This window comes from Elephas maximus, chromosome 19 (assembly GCF_024166365.1).
Source record: "Elephas maximus indicus isolate mEleMax1 chromosome 19, mEleMax1 primary haplotype, whole genome shotgun sequence".
NCBI lineage: Eukaryota > Metazoa > Chordata > Mammalia > Proboscidea > Elephantidae > Elephas > Elephas maximus.
Window position 1 is genome coordinate 31930672 of NC_064837.1, and position 23548 is coordinate 31954219.

Here is a 23548-nt window from a genome sequence, read left to right on the forward strand (position 1 = left end):
CTTTCATGCCTCTCCACCACTTGTTAGTTCCCTTTTGAACAAGGTGAGATTAAGCCTTAGGCTAAAAGCTCAGGAGCAGCAGCGTTTGTAACATCTAAATGTCTATCAGTGGACGAGTGCGTAAATTAATTGTGGAGTAGTCATATGATGAAATACTACGCAGCAATCAAAAAGAACAAACTCCTATCACATGCAACATGAGTGAATCACAAACATAATGCTCAGTGCAAGAAGCCAAACACCAGAGAGCATATCTCATATGATTCCATTTCTGTAAAATTTTTTAAAATATGCAAAACTGGAGTCCAGAGAGCAGTTACCCTTGGAGGGGATTTGAGACTGGAAGGGGCCATGTGAGGACTTCTGGGGTTCTGGTGACGTTTTGCTTTTTGGTCTGGGTGCTGGTTACACAGATGTGTTTCCTTTGTGGACATTGTTCCAGCTATTCACTTTTAAGCTGTGCACTTTTCTGGATGTGACTATAATATTTTACATAAAAGTGGGTCCATTACAAATATTTATGTAAACAGTAACATAGGGGGAAAACGCCATGGCTCATCAATTCTTCCCACCCCTCTGGCCTCCACCCCAGGATATGCTCAACAGAAATGTGTTCACGCATCCACCAGGTACAGGACTGCTCACAACAACATTAATTAACAGCCCCAAGCTAGAAACACCCAAAAGTCTATCAAAAGGAGCATGGATGGATACATTGCGGTCTATTCATACAATTGAATGCTATGCAGCATGTAAATAGGGAAAACTATTGCTTCATCCAACCACGTGAATGGAGCTCACAGTTATGACCTTGAGGGAAAGGAGCAAGTCACAGAAGAGGGCCTACTGGGTGAGTCAACTTATATGGAGCTCAGAAACAGACAAAAAGAATCTGTGGTTACTAGCTGTGAGGGGGGATGAGGGAGTTTTCTGGGTGTTGGAAATGTTTTATATTGTGATAGGAAGATGATAACAGAGTGGGTTGTTGTTATCGTTAGCTGCTGTTGAGCCGGCCCCCAATTCACGCGACCTCATGTTAGAGTAGAACTACCCCATAGGGTTTTCTTGGCTGTAATCTTTATGGAAGCAGATAACCAGGCTTTTTCTTCTGCAGTGGCACTGGGTGGGTTCGAACCACCAACTTTTCAGTTAGCAGCTGATCACAAACCACTTGCACCACCCGGGGTCCTTACAGGGGTGGGTATGCATGTAAAAAAAATTGATCAAGCTGTACACTTAAGATATACGCACTTTGTTTTAGGTTTAAAACACAGAGGAAACTCAGAAATGGTCAACATTATGAAAGTAGAACACAAATGACTAAAATTTGGGAAATAGTGGATGAGAAGTTCTTCCAAGGGCTTCCCGCCCCGAGACTGGGATCCTCTAACTGCAGCACCATCATCCCCTCCCCATTAAGCATCCTGAGGTCCTAAGGTCAGTGGGCGACCTCCGCCTTATCTGGCCTGGTGATCGGTGAAGGCATGAGGTTTAGAGGGTCAGACGCCAGTTGCCCCCACCTGTCCCCAGGGTCCGCTCTGAGCCCTGCAACCTGAGGCTTCGGGATCATGAGGGCAGATTCCTGCCTGAGCCTTTACAAACAAACATGTCTGCCATCCTCCTTGCTCATCCCCAGGCATGGTGGGCTTTCTCCTGGGTGTCCTGGGCCTCCCCTAACCTGCCCCCATCTTGGACCCAAGCACCTCTGGGCATCTCCCTGTGGACTTGGTCCCAGCATCATTTTCTCCCATCCGGTCTTCACAGCTCTTTTACAAACACATTGTGGGAAATATCACAGCACTTCCCCTCTCCATGCCTCACTTATACTTCTGTAAAATGTGGGGACAAAGAAGACTCAGAAGCCGTTCAGACTAGAAGTACAGACCAGCCACACCAAATGCTGGGTTACCTTCTGCAACCCTCCTGGCAGGCAGTCACCCAGGCTTTTTTGGAATACTTCCTGTGACGGGGGGCTCACCTCCAACTGTTAGAAAGGCTTCTGAGAAATGAGGTGCATCCAGTATGTGCCTGGAAACCCTGGTGGTGTAGTGGTTAAGAGCTACGGCTGTTAACCAGAACGATTGGCTTCAAATCCACCAGGTGCTCACTGGAAACTCTATGGGACGGTTCTACTCTGTCCTATAGGGTTGCTATGAGTTGGAATCGACTCGACAGCAATGGGTTTGGTTTTAGTACGTGCCTCTTTTTATAAAATATTAAAATTATCTATCATTTATGTAACCATATATATACCATTTGCCATACAGTCGATTCTGACTTATGGCAACCCCTTGTGTTGCAGAGTAGAACTGTGTTCCATAGAGTTTTTAAAGCCGATTTTTTGCAAATAGATTGCCAGGCCTTCTGGGGGCATTCAAACCACCAGCCTTTCAGTTAGTAGTCAAGCACTTAACTGTTTGTGCCACCCGGGGACTCCTATCTATCATTTATCTATCTATCTGTCTGTCTGTCTGTCTATCTATCTATCTATCCATCATCTATCATCTATCTATCTATCATCTATCTATCTTTCATCTATCTATCTAATCTATCATCTATCATCTATCCATCTATCTATATCTATGTATCTCTATCTATCTATATCTACCTCTGTCTCTTTATATCTATCTATCTGTATCTCTAACTATCTCTCTCTCTATCTAATACATGCCTAATATACATAGGAAAGCTCTCTCTGGGAGGCTATATATTAAACAAGCAATAACGATTTCTTCCGGGGAGGGGAACTAGGAGGCAGGGGTAGGAGGGAGGTTTACTTCCCACTCTCACCCCTTCATACCTTTTGAATTCTATACCATATGTGTACATGACCTAGTCAAACACTCAGCAGACCACTTTTGTTTTTAATTTTTATTGTGTGTTAAGTGAAATTTTACAAATCAAGTCGGACTGTCATACAAAATTTATAAACACCTTGCTGTATACTCCTAACTGTTGTCCCCCTAATGAGACAGCATACTCCTTCCCTCCACTCTCTCTTTTCATGTCCATTCAGCCAGCTTCTGACCCCCTCAACCCTCTCATCTCCCCTTCAGGCAGGAGATAAGCAGAACACTTTTGCGAGGAAGTTCTGACACTACTTGGCTGGCGTGGCTCTGGGCGAGGTGGGGCCCCGGCTGGCTGCACCCCACCCACCAGTCCACACCCTCTGCAATAGAGATTAAGGCTTTGGAGGCAGGCAGACACCTGAGCCTCAGGCCACCTTCTGCCAGTACTCATTGTGAGACTGTGGCAAATCGCTCAACTTCTCTGAGCCAATGTTTACTTGCCCGTAAAATGTGAAAATAATAATATCTACCTCACCAGGTAACTGTGAAGATTAAGGCACTACCTGGCTCAGACTAGGTGCTTGATAGAGTTTGTTATTTAATCTTGTCCACGTATTTCACCTGCGTACCTACACCTTTCAATTTACAAAGTGTTTTCCTATTTAATTCTCACAACAATGTTGTACAGTGGGTATTTTTGTCCCCAGTTTATAGATGAGAAAATGAGGCTCAGTGACTTGCCCAAGGTTACATAACAGGTAGATTGCCAAGCCCAGAATCAGGCCCCTTGATAGCTATAGTGCTCTTTCCTCTTCACCAGGCTACCTCTGGGTCTGGGATCTTTGTTAGGCATCTTAATTATTCTCTGAGGGTCATGGAGATGGCCCTACCCCTCTTCTTCTCACCCCAAACTCCACCACCCAAGAGTTATCTCTTTCCCAATTAAGTCTTAGTCCTGGAACCCTGGGCATTTCGGGAGGGAAATGGCGGGTCTCTCCCCATAGCCCAGCCCAGCTCTGGTCAGGTTTTACCCCACAAAAACTTGGGTCCCTGAGACTTGGCTGGAAGAAGCCAGGAGGAAAGATCAGCATATCTAATGTCCTTGGGGCTATATGAAGATATCATACCTCGAGAGGCCGGAAAAGGGCAGGCAGCTATAATAAGAACTTGATTGGAGGTCAGCATGGGCTAGGAAGGCAGCCCCAGGCCTCAGGCCTGGCCCAGACACAGCAGGGCATGAAGGTCCTCTCTCAGATTCCTCTGGCTGTAATGAACCAGCAGGTCACCATCCCCAGTGAGGACATGTTCATGGGGTTATTCATTGAAGTCCGTCTCACCCCTGGGCTCCAAGCGGGTTCACTCATATCTGTCATGCTCAGCAGCACCTGGCACAGACAGGGTCTGGCACATACTAAAGCCAAAACCAAACCCATTGCTGTCAAGTTACTTCCAACTCATGACGACTTCATGTGTTACAGAGTAGAACTGCTCTGTAGGGTTTTCTTGGCTGTAATCTTTACAGAAGCAGACAGCCAGGCCTTTTCTTCCGAGGTGGCAATGGACGGGTTCAAACTGCCAATCTTTTGGTTAGTAAATTAAAAATTAAAAAAAAAAAAAAAAAAACCCATTGCTGTCGAGTCGATTCTGATTCATAGTGACCCTATGAAAACCAAAAAACACACACACACACACACACATACACAAACCCATTGCTCTCGAGTTGATTGACTCATTGTCTCATAGAGACCCTATAGAACAGAGTAGGATTGTTCCATTGGGTTTCCAAGGAGAGGCTGGTGGATCCGAACTGCCGACCTTTTGGTTAGCAGCCGTAGCTCTTAACCACTGCGCCACCAAAGTAAAATTGCCCTATATGGTTTCCAAAACTGTAATCTTTACAGAATCAGACTGCCACATCTTTCTCCTGGGGAGAGGCTGGTGGGTTCAAACTGCCGACATTTTGGTCAGTAGCCAAGCGCTTAACCACTGCACCACTAGAGTTCCTTTCCGGTTATAGTGAAGTGCAAACCCTTTGTACTACCCAAGGACCCTTTGGCACATATTAAGCACTCATCACATATTTGTTGGATGGATGAGAGGTACCTCACAGGTCATCCCATCCACCCCCCAGCCTCTGTGCACTGCTATCTGCATCACTTATCCATTTCTGTGGACTTGGACCCTCCCAGTGTCTGGAAAGTTCTAGCTAAAGCCTGCCCTCCATCGTCCCAGGATAGCCTTGCTCCTGCTCCCGCAGTAAATGGAGTGTCTGGCTAGGGGCGTGGTAATATTTACAAGGAGCCACAGTAGAGTGACTGCAACCCCCTCAGCTCCCAATGTGCAGGAAAAAATTCAGAGCTGTTAATTTCCCCAGGCAGCACCCCACCCAGCTCCTCCTCCCAGATTTCAGCCCCTTAGCCCATGATTTACCAGGGAGAGAAGCAGGAGCCTCAGGAACCGCCTCCGCAGGAAGGGGACCGGCACTTTCATCCCAGGCAGAGGGGAGGTTGTCACCCCAGGTCTGGGGCAAGAACGCCAGTCGTCTACCAGAGACCCTCCTTCCTGGGTCTGGCTCTTCCACATTCCAGCTGGCATCCTCTGCTGGGGTCCTCGTCACCCCGTCCACTCCACCCCGGGTTCTCTGGGCCCCAAAACTTTTGGGAGGGGAAACCAGGAACCATCAGGTTCCACAATCACTTGCCTTCTACCTCTTCTTTCCCATCCGTCCAATGGGGTTAGAGAGACAGCTCTCTGCAATGGGAGCACTCCAGCCATGGGGTGCCTCTAGGACTGAGGAGAGAAACACAGCATTCATTCTTTCTCATTCATTCAATCATTCACTCGAAGCCAGGGGGACCCCAGATTGCACAGAAAGGAAGCTGCGGAGTGTCCAGAGGGACCAGGGCTGGCGCTTTCAATTCATTTCAGGCCTGGGCCTCCTTCCACCAGGTCGTGATGGGGAGAGAACCCCAGCTACAAGTCCAGAGGTCTGGATTCTGGTCCCCACTCTGCCCAGAGCTCCCTATGTCCCCCTGGGTAAGTGTCTGGCCCTTTATGGACACCAGTTTCCTCATCTGTAAAATGGGGACCTGGGCCAGGTGGCATCTAAAGGTTATACATGAAGCCTGAGGGGGTACCCTCCACCCCATCCTCCCTGGAGTCCACCTCACATCCCATGGCGGCCATTCACCCATCTGGCTGCAGAAATGATCCCCTGACCCCAGGTCATGGTATGCTGTCCCCATCCTACTCCCTGATTCTGAAGGAGGACGGGAGTGGAGCTTGCTGTCTTGAGCCCCCTCACCCCAGGGGCTGTCACTGAGGCAGAGCCCCCCCTTCTCAGCCTTGGGGCACTGGCCCTTGGAAGCCCCCCTCCCTCCACCCCTACCACCAGGAGGACTCCTCCCTCTAGCTCCCTCCCACAGTGCCATCGCCCAGAGGCAGAAGCCACCATCTCAGCCCCAGAGCGGAGCCCTGAAGGACCTAGGGCTTCTTGTCCCCACACCCCAGGTCTCATTTCCCTCCGCTCCAGCAGGAGCAGAAGCCAGGGAGCCCGAGAACTTCTGAGAGATCTGGATTAGGGGTGCTTCTCCTCTGCCCATCCCCAGCAGTAGGCAGGTATGGGGGTAGTCTCCCTATATCAGGGCCCAGGGGTCAGAAGGAGGAGCGGGTGGTGAGGGGACACCCATCACAGGTCCAATCGCTGGCAGTCAATCGAAAGCAGTCAATCGCTGCTGGGCTGTGGGTGGCGCATTGGGGCCTGCAGGGCATGTGGGCCAAGTGGGGAGCTCTTCTGGGGTTTTCTCAGGCCGTGTTTTATAGTTATCCCACAGTCAGGTAACAATAAGGATGGCCACATGTATTGAACCAGACCCTGTTCTAAGCACTTTACCTGTAACAGCTCATTTAGCCGTCACAAGGACCCTAAGAAGTGTGGACGACTATTCTCCCCAACTTACAATGGAGGACAATGAAGCCCAGAGGGGATGAGCCTCTTGGCCAAGAAGAGAGACCATGGCGGGCCTAAAACCCCAGTGGTCTGGCAGGGAACTTGAGATTCACTCACCACTCCATGCAGCTTCTGAGCATTAGAGGGACGGGCCCTGGTTCTAAGGAGCCCTGGTGGCACACTGGTGAAGAGCTTGACTGCTAACCGAGAGGTTGGCAATTCAAACTTGCCCAGTGCCCTCACAGAAGAAAGAACCGGCCATCTGCTCCTGTAAAGATTACAGCCTAGAAAACCCTATGGGGCAGTTCTACTCTGTTCCATGGGGTCACTATGAGGGGAAAATCAACTTAATGGCATCTAACAACAACACCTTGGTTCTACTCCTCTATTGGGAAACAGAGGCCAGATCAGAGAAAGAAGTCCCCAAGGCCTCACAGCAAGATAGAAGCAGCCCTTTTGCTTGAACTGGGACTCCTGAGGGCCTCTCCTGGGTGCTGGTCCATATTCAGCCAGTCCCTGGTAAGCCCGGGGTCAGAGTGGCCCTCGCCATCGAGAAAAATGAAGAACACGCCCTTCCCCTTCCCACTCTCACCCTCTCCTGAGTCTTCCCGATGTGTGTGGCTGTTCCGTGGTGAGGGGTCAGCAGTCTAAAAGTCTAGAAGCTCTTTAAAACCAGACCCAGTGTCGTTGAGTTGATTCTGACTCATAGCGACCGTAGCTCTTTGCATAACACAAAACCCATGGTTCAGATCATCAAAAAAAGTGCATCATTTTTTGTTTTTATATCAACCTTTGTTCTTAGGATCAGTTTTGCCATCCTGGAACTCAGGTCAGCTGATGGTGAAATCCTCAGCCTGCCTGAGATCTCGTATGGATAGCAGGGGCGTGCCCTGGGTCCCTTTGGGTGGGGGGCCACCTGCCCAGGGACTGGTTTGCCTCAGATTCTGGGAAACAAAAGATCCAGACTCAATTCAGTCAAGCCATGAGTGGCTTTTTGCCTGTAAATATTTTATTTTTTCAAGGCCTAAACTCCCCCAAGCAGGGTCTGTGTTTTTCCATTAGATTGGGGGGTAGGGGGTATCCAAGGCAGGACTGTGTCTCCCCTATCTCACTGGGGGTTCTCCCAGGACAGAAATGGAGTCTCCCCCATCCAATTGAGGGCTTTCCCAGGCCAGAGCTTTGTCTCCCTCATTAGGGTGATAATTCCCTAAGGGCAACACTTTGTCTCCCCCATCAGACTAGTTACTCCCTGAGGATAACACTGTCTCCCCCTCAAACTGAACAAGAACTGTATCCGCCTCCAGCCAGTCCCCATCCAATAAAGCATCGGATGGCAGAGAAGCTCACCCATCCCTCCCACACCATCCACAGGGAGCCAAGCCAGAGAGACCGCTGCTAGAGGCCACTGGGGGCCTGTCCCAGGCCAGCAAGGCCCAGCCAGGCCCACAGGCTCCTTTCCCCCCTGCCACCCCTGCTGGACAGCCCAGCGCCCCTTGACCCCATGGCCTTCCATCATGGGAGATCTATAACATTTACAATCCCAAAACAAAAGGCCCCGAGAGCCAAGGACAGAATTCATCTTCCCAGCTGACAAGCCTCGTTAATTAACGACTTGGAAATCGATGACGAGAAGGGACAGGCGGCAAATGACACCTCATCGTGAGCCAGGAGGAGGGAGGAAATGTCCGGGGACTGGCGGACACGCACCACGGGGTTGGCTGGGCGCCTGGGAGAGCCACTGCACCCATCTGTCACTGTCACTTCAAACGCGGTCAACTACCCCCCAACCCAGAAATTCTAATTTCTCATCATAGCAAGCCCCCAAGACAGAGGGGGTCTCTGCCCAAAGGGTGAAGGGAAAGTAATTTATGGAGCACCTACTATGTGCTAGCCCTTTTGCTAAATGCTTTTCATTCATTATTACTTCTTACAGAAGCCCCGGGAGGTAGGTTTTATTATTCCCATTTTAGGGATGAGAAAATTAAGGGCCAGAGAACAGTCAGACTAAAACTAGGGTTGCTGCAGGTTGGTGAAACCAGATTTTGGATTTAAAGAGGCAGCTTGGCAAAGAAAAGAGCTGTGAATTTGAGAGCAAAAGATCTGAGACTGAGGCTAGGCTCCATCCTATCTGGGTAAGATCAGGCAAATGACTTAATTTCCCTGTGCTTTGGTTTCCTCATCTGTAACATGGAGAGAATAATCCCCACCCTGATTACCACACGGAGGGTTTACTAACCGTTGTGGATGAGTTTAGGGGCCTACACCTAGGGATCAGACATAATTTTCTTGTCACCAGGCCTGTTGATCCTCAGTCACCCCCATTCAACTATGGGGCAAATGTGGGATGAAATGGTAGGAAGAGCCAGGAAGGGCTGTATAAAAGAAAGGAAGATTCCAGAGGGATTAAGGGTGGACATCAAAAATGTGAGGGCAAGGCCCTTGGGCCCATCTGTGTGGAATTCAATCTCCCTGCAAAAAGGAGATAAAATTACCTACCGCACAGGGTTGTTGTGAAGTTCAGACAAATCATCCAAAGAAAGGGCTTAGCAAGTGCCTGGCACATAGTAGGTGCTCAATAAATGTTATAGAGTGTTGTTCTCCTATTCCCCCTCCGTTTCCGACACAAACGGTTATTGGGATGCGGTGACACAGGAGAGAATAAGCATATGGAAGACTTTCCTGACCCAGGGCTAGAAGCTGAGGGCCCAGGGAGACAGCCCGGCTTCTGCTCTTAGAGAAGAGCCCTGAAAGTGGACCTAAACCAACACTTAACCGTACTCTGTGGTGAGCTCAATGTTGGACCCTGAACAGGGCTCTCTGAGAGGACAGAGGAGGGATGTTGAGTTCGGCCAGGGACACAGGAAGGGTTTCACAGAGGAGGGGCTGTCGGAGCTGGGTTGGGAGAATGAGTAGGAAGCCGTCAGGTAGGGACTTCGGGGAGAAGGGGCTCAGCAGAGGCTGGGGTGAAGGAGCCCAGCCCGGTGCATGGCACACAGTAGACACCTCCTCCTTCACCTGGCCTAGAGCTCAGCAGAGTCCAAGAGGTGTCTGGGGAACATTGAAAGTCCCTAGTGGGTGCTGGGGGGTATAAGACTGGGGTAGAATAAGAGCCTGTAGGGCAGCTGGGGCCAGATAGAAAAGGGTCCAGAATGCCACACCACACTAGGCAGCTTAGAGCCTCAGCCTCCTTATTTATAAAGGGGGACCAAGAACCTCTTTGGCAAGAATCCTACTTTAACAACTGGACTAAACCAAAAGCAAAGAAGTTTCCTGAATATAACCAAATGCTTCAAAGGCCAGAGTAGCAGGGAGGGGGTTTGGGGACCATGGTTTCAGGGGACATCCAGGTCAACTGGCATTACAAAATATATTAAGAAAATGTTCTACATCCCGCTTTGGTGAATGGCGTCTGGGGTCTTAAACACTACCAAGTGGCCGTCTAAGATGCATCAATTGGTCTCAACCCACCTGGAGCAAAGGAGAATGAAGACCACCAAAGACATAAGGTAAAGATGTGCCCAAGAGACAGAAAGGGCCACATAAACCAGAGACTACATCAGCCTGAAACCAGAAGAACTAGATGGTGTACGGCTATAACCAATGACTGCCCTGACAGGGAACACAACAGAGAATCCCTGAAGGAGCAGGAGAACAGTGGGATGCAGACCTTAAATTCTCATAAAAAGACCAGACTTAATGGTCTGACTGAGACTAGAGGGACCCCAGAGGTCATGGTCCCTAGACCCTTTGTTAGGCCAAGACTGGAACCATTCCCGGATCCAACTGTCCAGTCAGGGTTTGGACTGGACTATAAGACAGAAAATGATACTGGTGAGGAGTGAGCTTCTTGGCTCAAGTAGACACATGAGACTATGTGGGCAACTCCTGTCTGAAGGCGAGATGAGAAGGCAGAGGGGGACAGGAGCTGGTTGAATGACACGGGGAATACATTACAGGGTGGAGAGGAGGAGTGTGCAGTCACATTAGGGGGAGAGCAGCTAGGAGAACATAGCAAGGTGTGTATAAGTTTTTGTATGAGATACTGACTTGATTTGTAAACCTTCACTTAAAGCACAATAAATAAATAAATAAAAGAATCCTGCTTTATAATACCCGAAAGGTAGAAACAACCCAAGTGTCCATCAACAGATGAATGGATAAACAAAATATGGCACTCACATAAAATGGAATATTACCCATACGGAAAAATAAAGTCCTGATACGTGCTAAAACATGGGCGAACTTTGAAAACATTATGTTAAGTGAAACCTTGAAAACATTATGCTAAGTCAGTCAAAAAAGGACAAATATTGTATGATCCCACTTACATGAAATATCCAGAATAGGCAAATGTATGGAGACCAAGAAACCCTGGTGGCACAGTGGTTAAGAGCTTGGCCGCTAACCAAAAGGTTGGCAGTTCGAATCCGCCAGCTGCTCCCTGAAAACCCTATGGGGCAGTTCTACTTTGTCCTATAGGGTCACTATGAGTAAGAATCGACTTGATGGCATCGGGATAGAGACCAAAGTTCACTAGTGATTACCAGGGACAGGAGGGAGGGGAGAAGGGGAGTCATTGCTTAGGGGACACGGAGTTTCTGTTAAGGGTGATGGAAAAATTGGGAACCGGATAGTTGTGATGGTTGTACAACATGATGGACGTAACTAATGTCACTGAATTGTACATGTAAAAAATATTGAAATGGCAAATGTTTGATTATATATATATTTGTTTGTTTTCCACAATTAAAAATTTAAAAAATCCTCCTGCTTCAGCAGCCTTTTTGAGGAATGCCCTGGGATCAGGGTAGCCCTGCACTGGGTGGACCCTATGAGTTGAGGGTGGGAGAACTCAACCTGCTGCCCCTCCTCCTTCTTTCCAGCTAAGCTCAAACCCCCCTACACCACCCCTGGGCCCAAGGCATGGGGAGAAAGTTGGCCAGGACTGGGCCAGCCTAGGCCTTCCTCTGAGAGCAGATGGCTTTACTTTCCTCCCCTCTGTCCACCCTCTCCCCCTACCCCCAGGCCCTTAAAGAAGAAGAGAGCTTTCCAGAACACGTCATCGAGCTGTAAATGTCAAATTTAAATTCATACTTTGTACCACCTTTGATTTCAAAGGGGATTACACCTCGGTGGTGAAAGGCGGCCACAGCTCGAGGCCTGAGCAGACCTCCTGGGCCTCTACTGGGCTCAGAAGCATTGTTAACTCCTTCCAATTCATTAGGTCTAATCCTAGTGGCACTTAGTAAGGGGCCCTGGGCTGGACCCAGCTCTCAGGACCATATGTGGCCATTGTATCACTCCTCCGCTAATCCAGCACCCGTTGTGGGCACCAACAATCTGAAAAAGGGCTGTGGCCACCCGCTCTGGGCCAGGAGGGGATTCTGGCCCTGAGTGGAGTCGGGGGAGGGGAGCAGGCAAGGTCTGGGTAGGAGTGCTTGGCCTCAGAACTCCCACAGATTCTTTGTGGATTGGGCTGACAGGACCACTGAGTGGGGATGAGGGGGTGGGAATCCTAGGAGAGATGGAAAGACAGATGCCCATCTGTCCTGTTCTTCTTTCCCCCAATACACACTCACGTACACACCCAATATGAACACACTGTCACACACCAGGTACTGGGGTTGAGGCTGCCTTGAACCTTTAACTTCTGGTCTGATCTCTCTCCTCAGCCTCAGGGCCCCTCCTAATTATCTGTCACTTCTATTTGAATACTCCTCTAGAGCCTATAGGGTCACTGTGAGTCAGAATCGACTGGAAAGCAATGGGTTTGGCTAGGGCCGCAAGTGCAATGGTTCTAAAACAAAGGTTAAAAAAAAAGAAAAACCAAAAAGATTCTTCACTTCACCCCAAATGCCTTCCTTTACACTGTCATTTTCCCCAGCCACGCAGGTCTCACCCTCTTTCTCTTGCTCATGACCAGTTGGGCACCATGATACTCACCAGGAACGCCCTCTTCCCTATATGCTCTGAGCCTACTCCCCTGATTCTAGCATCCCGAGCCAGCGCCCGACTCCAATCCAGCCTCCATCCCTTCCAGTCAGGTGGCAGGTATCCACCCCAATCTCCAGTGGGTCCCCACCATCTCTAGCTTGAAGTCTCAACACTCTTGCCTGCGAGGTCTCTAATGGGCTTCAGCCGTCTTCTCCCACAAACAACTCCTCGGCTTTAGGCCAGCCTGTCCATCATCCCAAGCAAGTGTTGCAGTTCACTGTTCCCAGGAGAAGCCAAGGGCATCCCAGTCAAGAATTTGCTCATGTGCCCTCAATCCCTTTCTACTCCTTCAAGGCCAGCAGGGCATCTACTTCCTCCAGGACCCTACCTGCCCTCCCTCCTATGTACACCCTCCTTTGGCACTATCTCTGCATCACCCCAAGGGTGAAGAGCCTCTTTTCTTAACTTTATGATCTTTATTTCATTCCCTGCTAGATGAGGGGCTTCCCCAGGCAAGGACTATATCTCCCCCATCAGGCCAGGAGCTCCCCCAGGAGACAGCTATGTCTGCCCCATCGGACTAGGAGCTCCCCCAGGGCAGGGTCTGTGTCTCCCCCATCAGGCTGGGAGCTGCCCCAGGGCAAGAGATGTCTCCCCTATCAGGCTGGGAGCTCCCCCAGCACAGGGCTGTGCCTCCCCCATCAGACTAGTAGCTCCCCCAAGGCAGGGGCTGTGTCTCCCTCCTCAGGCTGGCAGCTCCCCTAGGACAGGGCTGTCTCCCACATCAGATCAAGGAGAGCGCCTGCCAGGGACTGGGTCTCGCCCAGGGGCCCCTCCTAGCAGAGCCTGCATCTCTGCCATCAACTTGGAACAGGTAACACCATGTTCCCTATTCCTTCTGCTGCTCTGTCCATGGACTTGGACCTCAGGTGGGATATTGCTGAGCTTCCCTCCCATCTAGGCACCCTTGATCCCACCTTTTCCCGGCTTTGGCTCTCTGGACTGCAAGAGAGAGGCCACTGCAGTCACGAAACCACCTCGGGAGCAGAGAGCACCTCTCTGCCCAGGGAAGCTCCAGGGCAGCGTCAGTTTGGAGTTCTGTCCCCTTCGACCCCCACCCCACAACCTCCTCAACACCTGTTTACAGCGCTATCCCCTGCTCCAGCACGCCAAGAGAGGCCAGGACTCCCAGAGCCACAAAGCCACTTGTTAATTAATTGCACTAATTAGCTGGGATGAGGCTGGACATCTGGACCGTCTCCTGGGTACATTCAGACCCTCAGCACACTGGGGCTGAGGAAGGTTGTCCAGCAGGGGCACCATCTCCAGTCTGCAGGATCCGGTGACTCTTCCACAGGTACAGAGCACCCACACACACTCCGAGGAACCCAAAGGGAGTAGAGAAGCTGAATCAGGCCGGGGCCAGGAGCATTCAACTGCTCTCCCACCAAAGACCACCCCCAGTCTCATCTGGGGTGAGGAAGAGAGTGCTTGCTGAACTCTGGTACCCACCTCAGGGCACAGGCTCAATAAAGCTTTGTGGAACAAATGAGCAAAGTGAATAAACCTGAAAACCAAAAAGCCTTGCCCAGGTTTCCCAGGGGTCTGGGGCGGGGGGGGGGGGGGGGGTTGCGTCCTCTGATTGGACTGCCCTTCTTTGGCCACACCCACTTTTCAAACCCTCACTTTCTTCAGCTCCAGGCGTAGCCCGCACGGGTTTATCCTGTGGGTCTGGCTTCTTTAGGTTCTCGTTCAGTCTCCTCAACTGTCAAATGCAGCTGTTGTGAGGATTAAATTAGATTAATCATGCAAAGCACTTGCCCAGTGCCTGGAAACAGTGAACAGTCAATAAATGTTAGCTGACATTTGTGATGAGGAAGGGTGACGGAGTGAAGCCGGAGTGGGGCAGGTCCCCAAGAAGATCCATATCTGCCCCTCTTTCCAGACCCTGCAAGCTGAGTAGAAAGGATAAGAATTAGGGCTCTGAGGCGGAGAGCAGCTAAGTGTAAAATGTTAGGCTATGTGGGGAACTGAAAGGCTGGAGAATGGAGCTAACGTTTATTGAGCAACTATTACGTGCAAAGAGTAATCGCTTTTACCCATAATGCCATTCCCAGCCTCCTGCTGAATGCACCATGCACCTCTGTCACGGCTCACACCATATTTGCAATGATATATTTCCACATTTGTCTTTCTTGCTGTGGAACTCCTTGAAGGAAGGACTGGACCTTGCCCCTGTCTGTGTCCCAGTGCTGTGTAAGCATGAAGGCAGGTTAGACTTATCCTTGTTTTCTAGGTCAGGAAATGAAGGCATATGAAAAGTAAGTACTTCATCCAAGGTCATTCAGCCGGTGGGTGTTGGAGCTGGGATTGGGCTGTGTGACTCCCTACGGGGGGAGGGGGGGAGGAGTTGCTAAAGAGAATAGAGATGGGAGGGTCCTAGCTGGGCATTGGGGGTGAGGAGTCTCACCTTACAGTGCCTTCATGATGCAGTAGCAACCCCATCACTGCCACCAATATTGAGCACCGGCCGTGTTCCTGGGATAACACACGTTATCTCATTTCATCCTCTCAGCTACCTTGGGAGGCAGGACCTATTTCTAGCCACCATTTTATAGGTGAGAACACTAAGCCTCAGGAAGACAAAGTGACCTGCCCTCTATCACATGGCTGGACAGAGGCAGAATCAGGATTAGAACTCCGTCCTTTCCGACTAAAAGCCTGTGCCCTTAACTTCTACTCTGTTCTACAGCCTTTAGGATAGGCACCAGCCACCCCTCCTGTCCCAGAATGCCCCAGTTCCCACAGCCCCATATTTGAGACTCATAGATTGATTATCGATTGATGCATTTGTGGTCTGGCTCTGGAGCCTCTCAGTCAGGCCCTGGGCAAGGGCAAGATGGGGATGGGGTGGGGTCCTCCAACCCCAGGAAAAGCCCCCAGGCTGCCCCCCTCCCCAGCATCTCTGCTTCTGGTCTCCACCACTGCCAACTCAACCCACCTTCCCACTGCCCCCTGGATTTAAAGGCACAGTGACAATTAATCACCCGGTGACATGGAGGGCAGACTGCAGAGGAGTTAATTAATTAGGGAAATTTCTCCCAGCCCTGTGAAGGTGAAATGTGTGGGGAGGGGACAGGGCCAGGGACAGTTATTATTCAAGCTAAACAGCTCATTCTGAAACAAGACTTCTAGAGCAACTCCAGGGGGTGCTTTAGGTGGGTGGAGGCCTCACCAGGGTAGTTTGGCATGCCCAAGGCAGCACTCCTTAGCCCAGCTCTAGGCCTCCAGCCACAGAGGGGTGGGGTCCCCCTCTTTAACTGATGGGCTGGGGTTGACCACAGGGGCAGAAGGGTCTCTAGGAACCAAACGGAATTAGAAGGGAAAATCTGTTGCCTGAACCCCCTCCCCAAATAAAGTGACCAGTAATAAAGTGTATGCCAAAGACCCATGGGAATGATGTGGGTGTTGTTTGCACATCCTGGATGCTCCAGACACGTGATTAACTGGGAGGGAACTCTATGGGACCAACCCAGGCTCAGGAAGGGAAACTAGGGAGAGGTGCCTGGTCATGGGGAAAAGGGTGGAGGGGAGGCTCTTTGGACCCCAGCCCCCCCAACCAGCCATGATCTGGAAAGGTTGATCGTCTCATGCTGGTGAGGGCTCCATTCTAGCTGCCAGGTTGGGCTGCTGCCCATAGAGGCAAGAAGGGGCTGGCCCTGCAGGACCCCATTTTCACCCAAAGATGGAGCAGGTGGTTGACTTGGTCATGAGATTAGGATCAGTAGTAAAACCACACCACACACCAAGCATCACCTCTCTGCAGTATCAAGAAGGACCATAGTCTTGGAAGCTAGAGAGACACTGAGGTGACAGAGATGCTTAAGGCCTGGTTGTACCTCAGGTGTACCCATGGACCCTCCAACACCATTGACAGACAAGGCGAATGTCTGAGGCCAAACCATGGCAGATGTAAAGGCCCATGGAAGTGTGAAGGGGGCTAGGTATTATAATGATGCAGGCATCAGGGAAGGCTTTAAGAAGGTGGCGTCATCAGGGTGAGCACCTGGAAAGAAAGCTGAGACGTCAACAAGCATTCCAAGCAGAGGAGTGACCTGAGCAAAAGACTGGAGGTGACAACCTGCACGGTATACTTGGGGAAGATGAGATGGTCAGTGGGGGGCCACTATCCAGAGTGGAGAACAGGGAGCATAGAGAGGAAGGCTGGGAATGAGGCCAGAAAATCAAGGTGGGCCGGGCAGCAGAGGGCTTCAGATGCTGGTACTGGGCATTATGTGGGGAGGGAGTCTTCAGGGACTTTAGGGTATAACCTGCCAGGACTGATGAGCTCTGGGCTCTGGATAGAGCACTCTCGCTGCTGGGGGACAGACAATGAGTTCATTGGAGCAGGATGAGAAGATGGGAAACCAGGAAAAGGCAGTTTTCATGGTCTAGGAGAGAGATGATGATGGCTTTGATCAGGAGATGGAGCAAAGGGGGACGGAAATATGACTTATTGTCCACCTACTCTGTGCGTGGTGCTGGAGTGGACACTTTCCATTCACCTTCTTGCTTTAGCCTCAGGACTTTTATCCAGACTTTTTATCCTGGATTTCTGAGCAACTAGGGAGCTGATGGAAGGCAGTGGTAAAATTCTTGCCTTTTGATTCCCGGCCAATGCACCTCATGGGCAGCTACCACCTATCTGTCGGTGGAGGCTTGCACGTTGCTGTGATGCTGAACTAGTTTCAGCAGAGCTTCCAGACTAAAACAGACTAGGAAGAAAGGCCTGGTGATCTATTCCAAAAACCAGTTAGTGAAAACCCTGTGGATCTCTACAGCTCGATTCTGATGTGAATGGGGTCTCCACGAGTCAGGGCCAACTCTGCTGCAGCTAACAACAACAGGAGAGCAGTGTCTGCACACCTGAGCAGGTATGTTTGCCGAATTCTTTCCCTACCCTGAGATCCCTCCCCTGTAGAAGGGTCAGAGCCAGGATGGGTCAGGGCCATGGGAATGCTGCCTGTGCCCAGCTCAGGGAACCTAACGGAGAAAAAGTGAAAAGCAATGCCACAAAGCCCTCACCACCCTCACCCACTCCCCCATCGCCACCCCTCCAATCACTTGTACGACAGGAAGAGAACCTAATCCTGAATCTGAAAAACTATGTGATGGAGGATTTACAGTATTAGAAGGCAAACAGTGGCAGGTGTAATTAGGAGAAAAATTTGTCATGCTCTCGACTTGGGGAAGAGAAGGGAAGGTCTGGCATGGCAATCTCGCTGGTGTTTACCCAGCGTGCGCACACACACGGGTGAGCGGGCGCTGGCCACCGGCAGATTAATATTTGATGCGAGGAAGAGAAACCCATGCTGTTCATGTTTATTTAGGATATTGTGAAATACAGTGAAATTTGCAATTTTATTGGATTTGGGGGGATGGTGTTTTGGAGAAGTCTTAAGCTGCGTGGCAGGACACACACATCTCTCTGGAGCATAGAGGCACCAGCTTTGGTAGCGAGCCCCCTCTCCCCCTCGCTTCCCAAATCCAAACTTCTAGTTCCATTCCCCTCCTGAAATTAGAAAGGATTGGTCCCAGGGGTATGGGTGGAATAAGACAGAAATCAGCTGGGCCTCTTAATTTGGAGTTTAGTGGCATGTGGCTGGCACAGAGAAAGGACCTCAATGGGGGTGGGGGTGGTTCTTGTCAATTACAGAAGGGCTGGAAGCCATGGAAGCCAGCTTTAGGCACTGGTGACCCTGGCCCAGTTTGTGGGGAGAGGGGGAAGGGTAGAGTGATATAAAGAGTTTTCTCTTTGTGTCCAAGATGGCAAGCACCTTAAAAGGCGTGAGTCTAGTCCCTTCTCCTCAGTCAAGGACTTGACTCTCCCTGCCTTTTTCCCCAAGTGGTCGTCTAGCCTGGGCTTCCACATCTGCAGTGCTGAAGAGCTCATTAACTCATTCTGTTGTCAGACAATGCTTGATAGAAAACTTTTTCTTAGAAACAGTCTCTAAGCTACATAGTTGTTGTCGTTGTTGTTAGATGCCATCAAGTCGGCTCTGACTCATAGCAACCCTGCGTACAACAGAACAAAACCCTTCCCGGGCCTGTGCCATCCTCACAATCATTGCTATGTTTCAGCCCATTGTTGCAGCCACTGTGTCAATCCATCTCTTTGAGGGTCTTCCTCTTTTTTTGCTGACCCTCTACTTTACCAAACATGATGTTCTTCTCCAGGGGCTAGAGAAAAAAAAAAAAAAAACAAGAATCAGGTCATACGCATAGAATGCTCTCATTTCTTTTAAAATAAAGGAGATGGATGAATGGATGGGTGGATGGATAAATGAATGGATTGATGGATGGATGGAAGGAACGATGAGTGGTAGGTAGGTAGGTAGATAGTTGTTAGGTGCCGTGAAGTTAATTTTCAGTTCATAGTGACCCCATGTGAGCAACCCCATGTGAGAGTAGGACTGACTCATAGGGTTCTCTAGGCTGTGATCTCTACAGCAGTAGATCACCAGTTGTTCCGCAGAGACACTGGGTGGGTTTGAGCCGCCAACCTTTTGGTTATCAGCAGAGTACTTAACTATTATGCCACCAGGGTCTGGTAGATGATAGATAGACAGACAGATAAGACAGACAGACAGACAGGGTAGGCAGGTAGGTGGGTCAGTCAATAGGTAGATGTGCTTGTATGCACAGTATATTTCTGAAAGATAATATAAAAATTGCTAACAGTGATTGTTTCTGTTGAGGGAAACTGGATGACTGAGGAGTCTGAGCAGAGACCTCTTTTCCACTGTACACCTTTTGTACAAGTTGAATTCTTTATCATGTACCTGTAGTACTTTTTCTCAATAAAAATACTGTTTACTTTTTTAAAAAGAAAGAATGTTTATACTTGGGAAACAAGCTGAAAAGAGATAGGATGAGATATAAGGGAGAGGAGGAGATAAAGAAGTGCAAGAAAACTAAAATTGCAAAAGCAGAATTAAGAGAGAGATAGAAATCACCTTGATCATCCTGTTGAACCAAAGGCTGTCTCCTTGGAGCTTCCGCACATTTCCCACTGTCCTAGTTCTACTCTCTGGGCTACACAGAGGAAGTCCCTTCCTTCTGCCCCACGGCAGCCTTTTAGATGTTTGAAGATAGAATGAAATCCCACTGGACCCACTGGCACCTATAAATATCCGAGCTGAATCAAATGGGTCTTGCCCCCTTCCCCACCCAGACTTCCCTCCTCCACTATGTATCACACACCTTTTCTCAAAGGTGAGGTTTAATGTGTTCTCACAAGGCTTTGGGGCTTTGGCCCTGTGCTCGAGGGCTAATGCTGTTCTGAACTGGGAGCCCAGAGCTGGGCTGAGCCTCCTCCAGTTTGGTGCTCTGCCTACAGTTGTCTTAAGCTGTCTGCCTTGGACAGAGGCCCAACCTCCCTCAGCAGCAGACTATGGACATCTGGAGTTTGATGGCCCCAGAACCCATTGCATTCAATTCCCATGTTTTAAAAATGGGTAAAATGAGGCCTGGAATGGGACAGAGACTGGCCTAAGGTCACACAGGACTTCATGGGTCAAGGTTTCTTGATTTCTAGCTCCATGTTCTTTCCTATCCTCCAGGAGGGAAAATACTCTGGCACCGAAAGAGTGTCATGGAAACAGCCTGTTGTCTACTTCCTCTCCTTCTTGTAAACCTTTGGGAGCTCGGGTGGATGGAACCTTGAAGTGGGAGCAACACCAGTCAGCCTGGGGGAGTACACACCCCCCTGTTGAGAGTGACTCTGTTTCCAGAAGAGATGCAATAAACCCAAAGACCTGGGCAAGCCAGACAGGGCTTGTGGAGAAGACAGAGCCGGGCAGGTATCAGTGTGCGGAGGGAAGGTGGCAATGCCAGTGCTTGCATGTGCTCGTCCTTTTGAGTGTGTGTGTGGTATGTGGGTGCACACGTGAACCTATGTAGGTGGCGTCTGTGTGAACGTCCACATAGGTGTGTGTCTGTGTGAGAGCAGGGATTGTGTGTGTGTGTGGCTGTGAGTTTTGGCAAGCATGCATGCCTACAGCCACCCAGGTGTTTGAATGTGTGTACGTGCATGCTCTCTACCTCTGCCACAGCCCTCAACACGCTGACTTGCCTGCATTTCTTCACAAGCCTGCCTCCTCCCTTGGACTGTGAGTTGAGATTTCATCTTTTTTTTTAATCTCAATATTCCCAGTGCCAAGCACAGTCCGTAGCATACAGAAGGTGCTTAGTCAACATTTAGGGGACCGAACTTGATTGAACTGAACTCAATTGCATTTTCCTGATGCGTGTCTGTGTGTACAAGTCGGTGTCAGGGCCAGGGAATGAGCGTGTGCCCACTTGGGCCATGGCTCACGGAGCATCTGTGCATGTGTGTCTGGGGCACATCTCTGCATTTGGACGTGGGTCCATATGCATATTGTGAACATGCTCTGGCACAAGTGAATTCAAACCACAAGGAGTGAGTGTGTGCATGCATGCGTGTGTGTGTGCACGTACACCAGCTCTGACAGCTTCCTCATGCATGTAGAAAGCCCAGTGACTCCCCAGCTTCAACTGAGCCAGGTTTCTCCCCAGTAAACCTGGAGCAGCTAAAATTAGTATGAAAATGGTACTGTTCGGTTAAAAGGAAGGGGGGTGGGAAGAGATGAGGGTGCCCGTGAGTGCTATTTTATTTCTCAGTGAGAAGATAAAGTGATTTTTCCTACATAATTTTTGATGTAGAGGCTAAATTAGGCCGGAGAAGAGGGACAAAGCAACTTTCGCCTTCATTAGTATTCCGGCCGCGTTGGCCCAGCCATGGCAGTTATGTATTTTTGCAAGTATGCATATAATTTATTGTGGAGAACACAATTTACATGGTAGTCGATGCCTGTTTTATAGCCTCACAAATAGATGTATGAACTCAAGCATATAATGGCCCAACCAGCAGGCGCAAATACGTTCTAAATCTTCTAAATGTGCTTCACAAAAATGTAACTGAGGAATATAAAACAGATCAATTCTTGCATGTTATATATTGGTTTTTGATTTACAAATCTAATCTGGGACATTTCTTCAGAAATGAGGGGATTTTTCCACCCTCCTCCTCCTCCTCCTCTTTTTTCACCAACTTCTCTGTGCACAGACCTTGCCTGCTGGCCAGGTATCTGCAGGTGCTGCCACCTCCGGGGAGTAGACACATGCATGTGTGCCCCAGTGTGTGTCCACATGCGGGATGCCAGCTCGTGCGCAGCTGCCTGTGTGTGCACTCTCAGGTATGGTGGGAAGCTGCAGACCTCGGGCGGAAGGGATTGGGTGGCCTTTGCACCATCTGTGTGACCTCCCGATTTTGAGGCCAAACATCGTGGAGAGCCCCAAAGGTGGTGTGGGCATCTCTGGGGTTTAGTCCCCCTGGTCTCCTGCCTCAGTGGTCTGTTTCCTCTGCGGACGTAGACTGACTTCATGTCTGACTTGATCAGGAAGAGAAAGTAAGGGTCTCAGAAATGAAAATTAAACTAACATCTGTTGAGTTTCCTTTTTAATTTTTATTTTATTGAAAATATTTTTATCGACTTACCTTCACGTACATGGCATTTCAAAAGCCCACTCCATCAGTACTGGCATGGATCCATAAACTGTGGCATATTCATATAATGGAATACAATCCAGCAAAGAAAATGAAGAAACCGCTGCTGCATGCAGCCACAGGGGAGAATCTCACAAACACACTGTTAAATGCAAGAAGCCAGACCCTAAAGAGGACAAGCAGCATGATTTCATTCATACAAAGTCCAAACACATACAGAACTATCTGTAGGGCTTAGAGATGGTAGAGCTATCTAGAAAAGCAAGGAAATAACTTACCATTAAAGTCAGGATAGTGTTTATCTTTGGGGGAAGGGGGTCAGGTGGGGGGACAAGAGGGACATCAGGGAAGCAAGCATGTTCTGTTTCTTGACTTGGATGGTGGTTCTATGGGTCTTTGCTTGGTTTTAAACTACTGAGCTGTACTTCATTTTATTTACTTTCTGTACATGTGTTATGTTTTACAATAAAAACATCTGCAGAAGTAACCCTTAAGGGTTTATAATGAAACGCGAATGACCCAGCTCCACCTTCCCCAGCCGTGTTCCCCAAAAGCAACCACTGGTATCCATTTCTGGTAGTTTTCTCCGTATCTCTAGAAATGTGGAGCTTCTTTCGAACCTTCATGTCAATGGAATTTTATCATCCTTTTTATTTCTGCAATGTCTTCACTTTCATTCCTGATTTTAGTAATTTGAGTCTTTTCTTCTTTTTTTTCTCCCCCCTTCCGTCTAGCTAAAGGTTTGTCAGTTTTGTTGATCTTTTCAAAGAACCAACTTTTGGTTTTGCTGATTCTCTCTGTTGTTTTTCTATTCTCTGTTTTATCTCTTCTCTAGTCTATTATTTCCTTCCTTCTGCCTTTGGGTTTAGTTTGCTCTTCTTTTTCTAGTTCCTTAAGGTGGACGGATAAGCTATTGATCTGAGGTCTTTCTTCTTTTTTAATATAGGTGCTTATAGCTATAAATATCCCTCCGAGTGCTGCTTTTGCTGTATCCTATAAGCTTTTGGTATATTGTGTCTTCGTTTTCATTCATCTTAAAAGTATTTTCTAATTTCCCTTGTGATGTTTTTCTTTGACCTGTAGGTTATTTAGGAGTGGGTTGTTTAATTTCCACATATTTGTCAATTTTCCAAACTTCCTTGTTATTAATTTTTAATTCATTCCCTTGTGGTCAGAGAACATAATTTGTATCATTTCAACTTTTTAAATTTATTGAGACTTGTTCTGTAACCTAACGTGTGGTCTATCCTGGAGAATATGCCACGAGCACTTGCTAATTCTACTGTT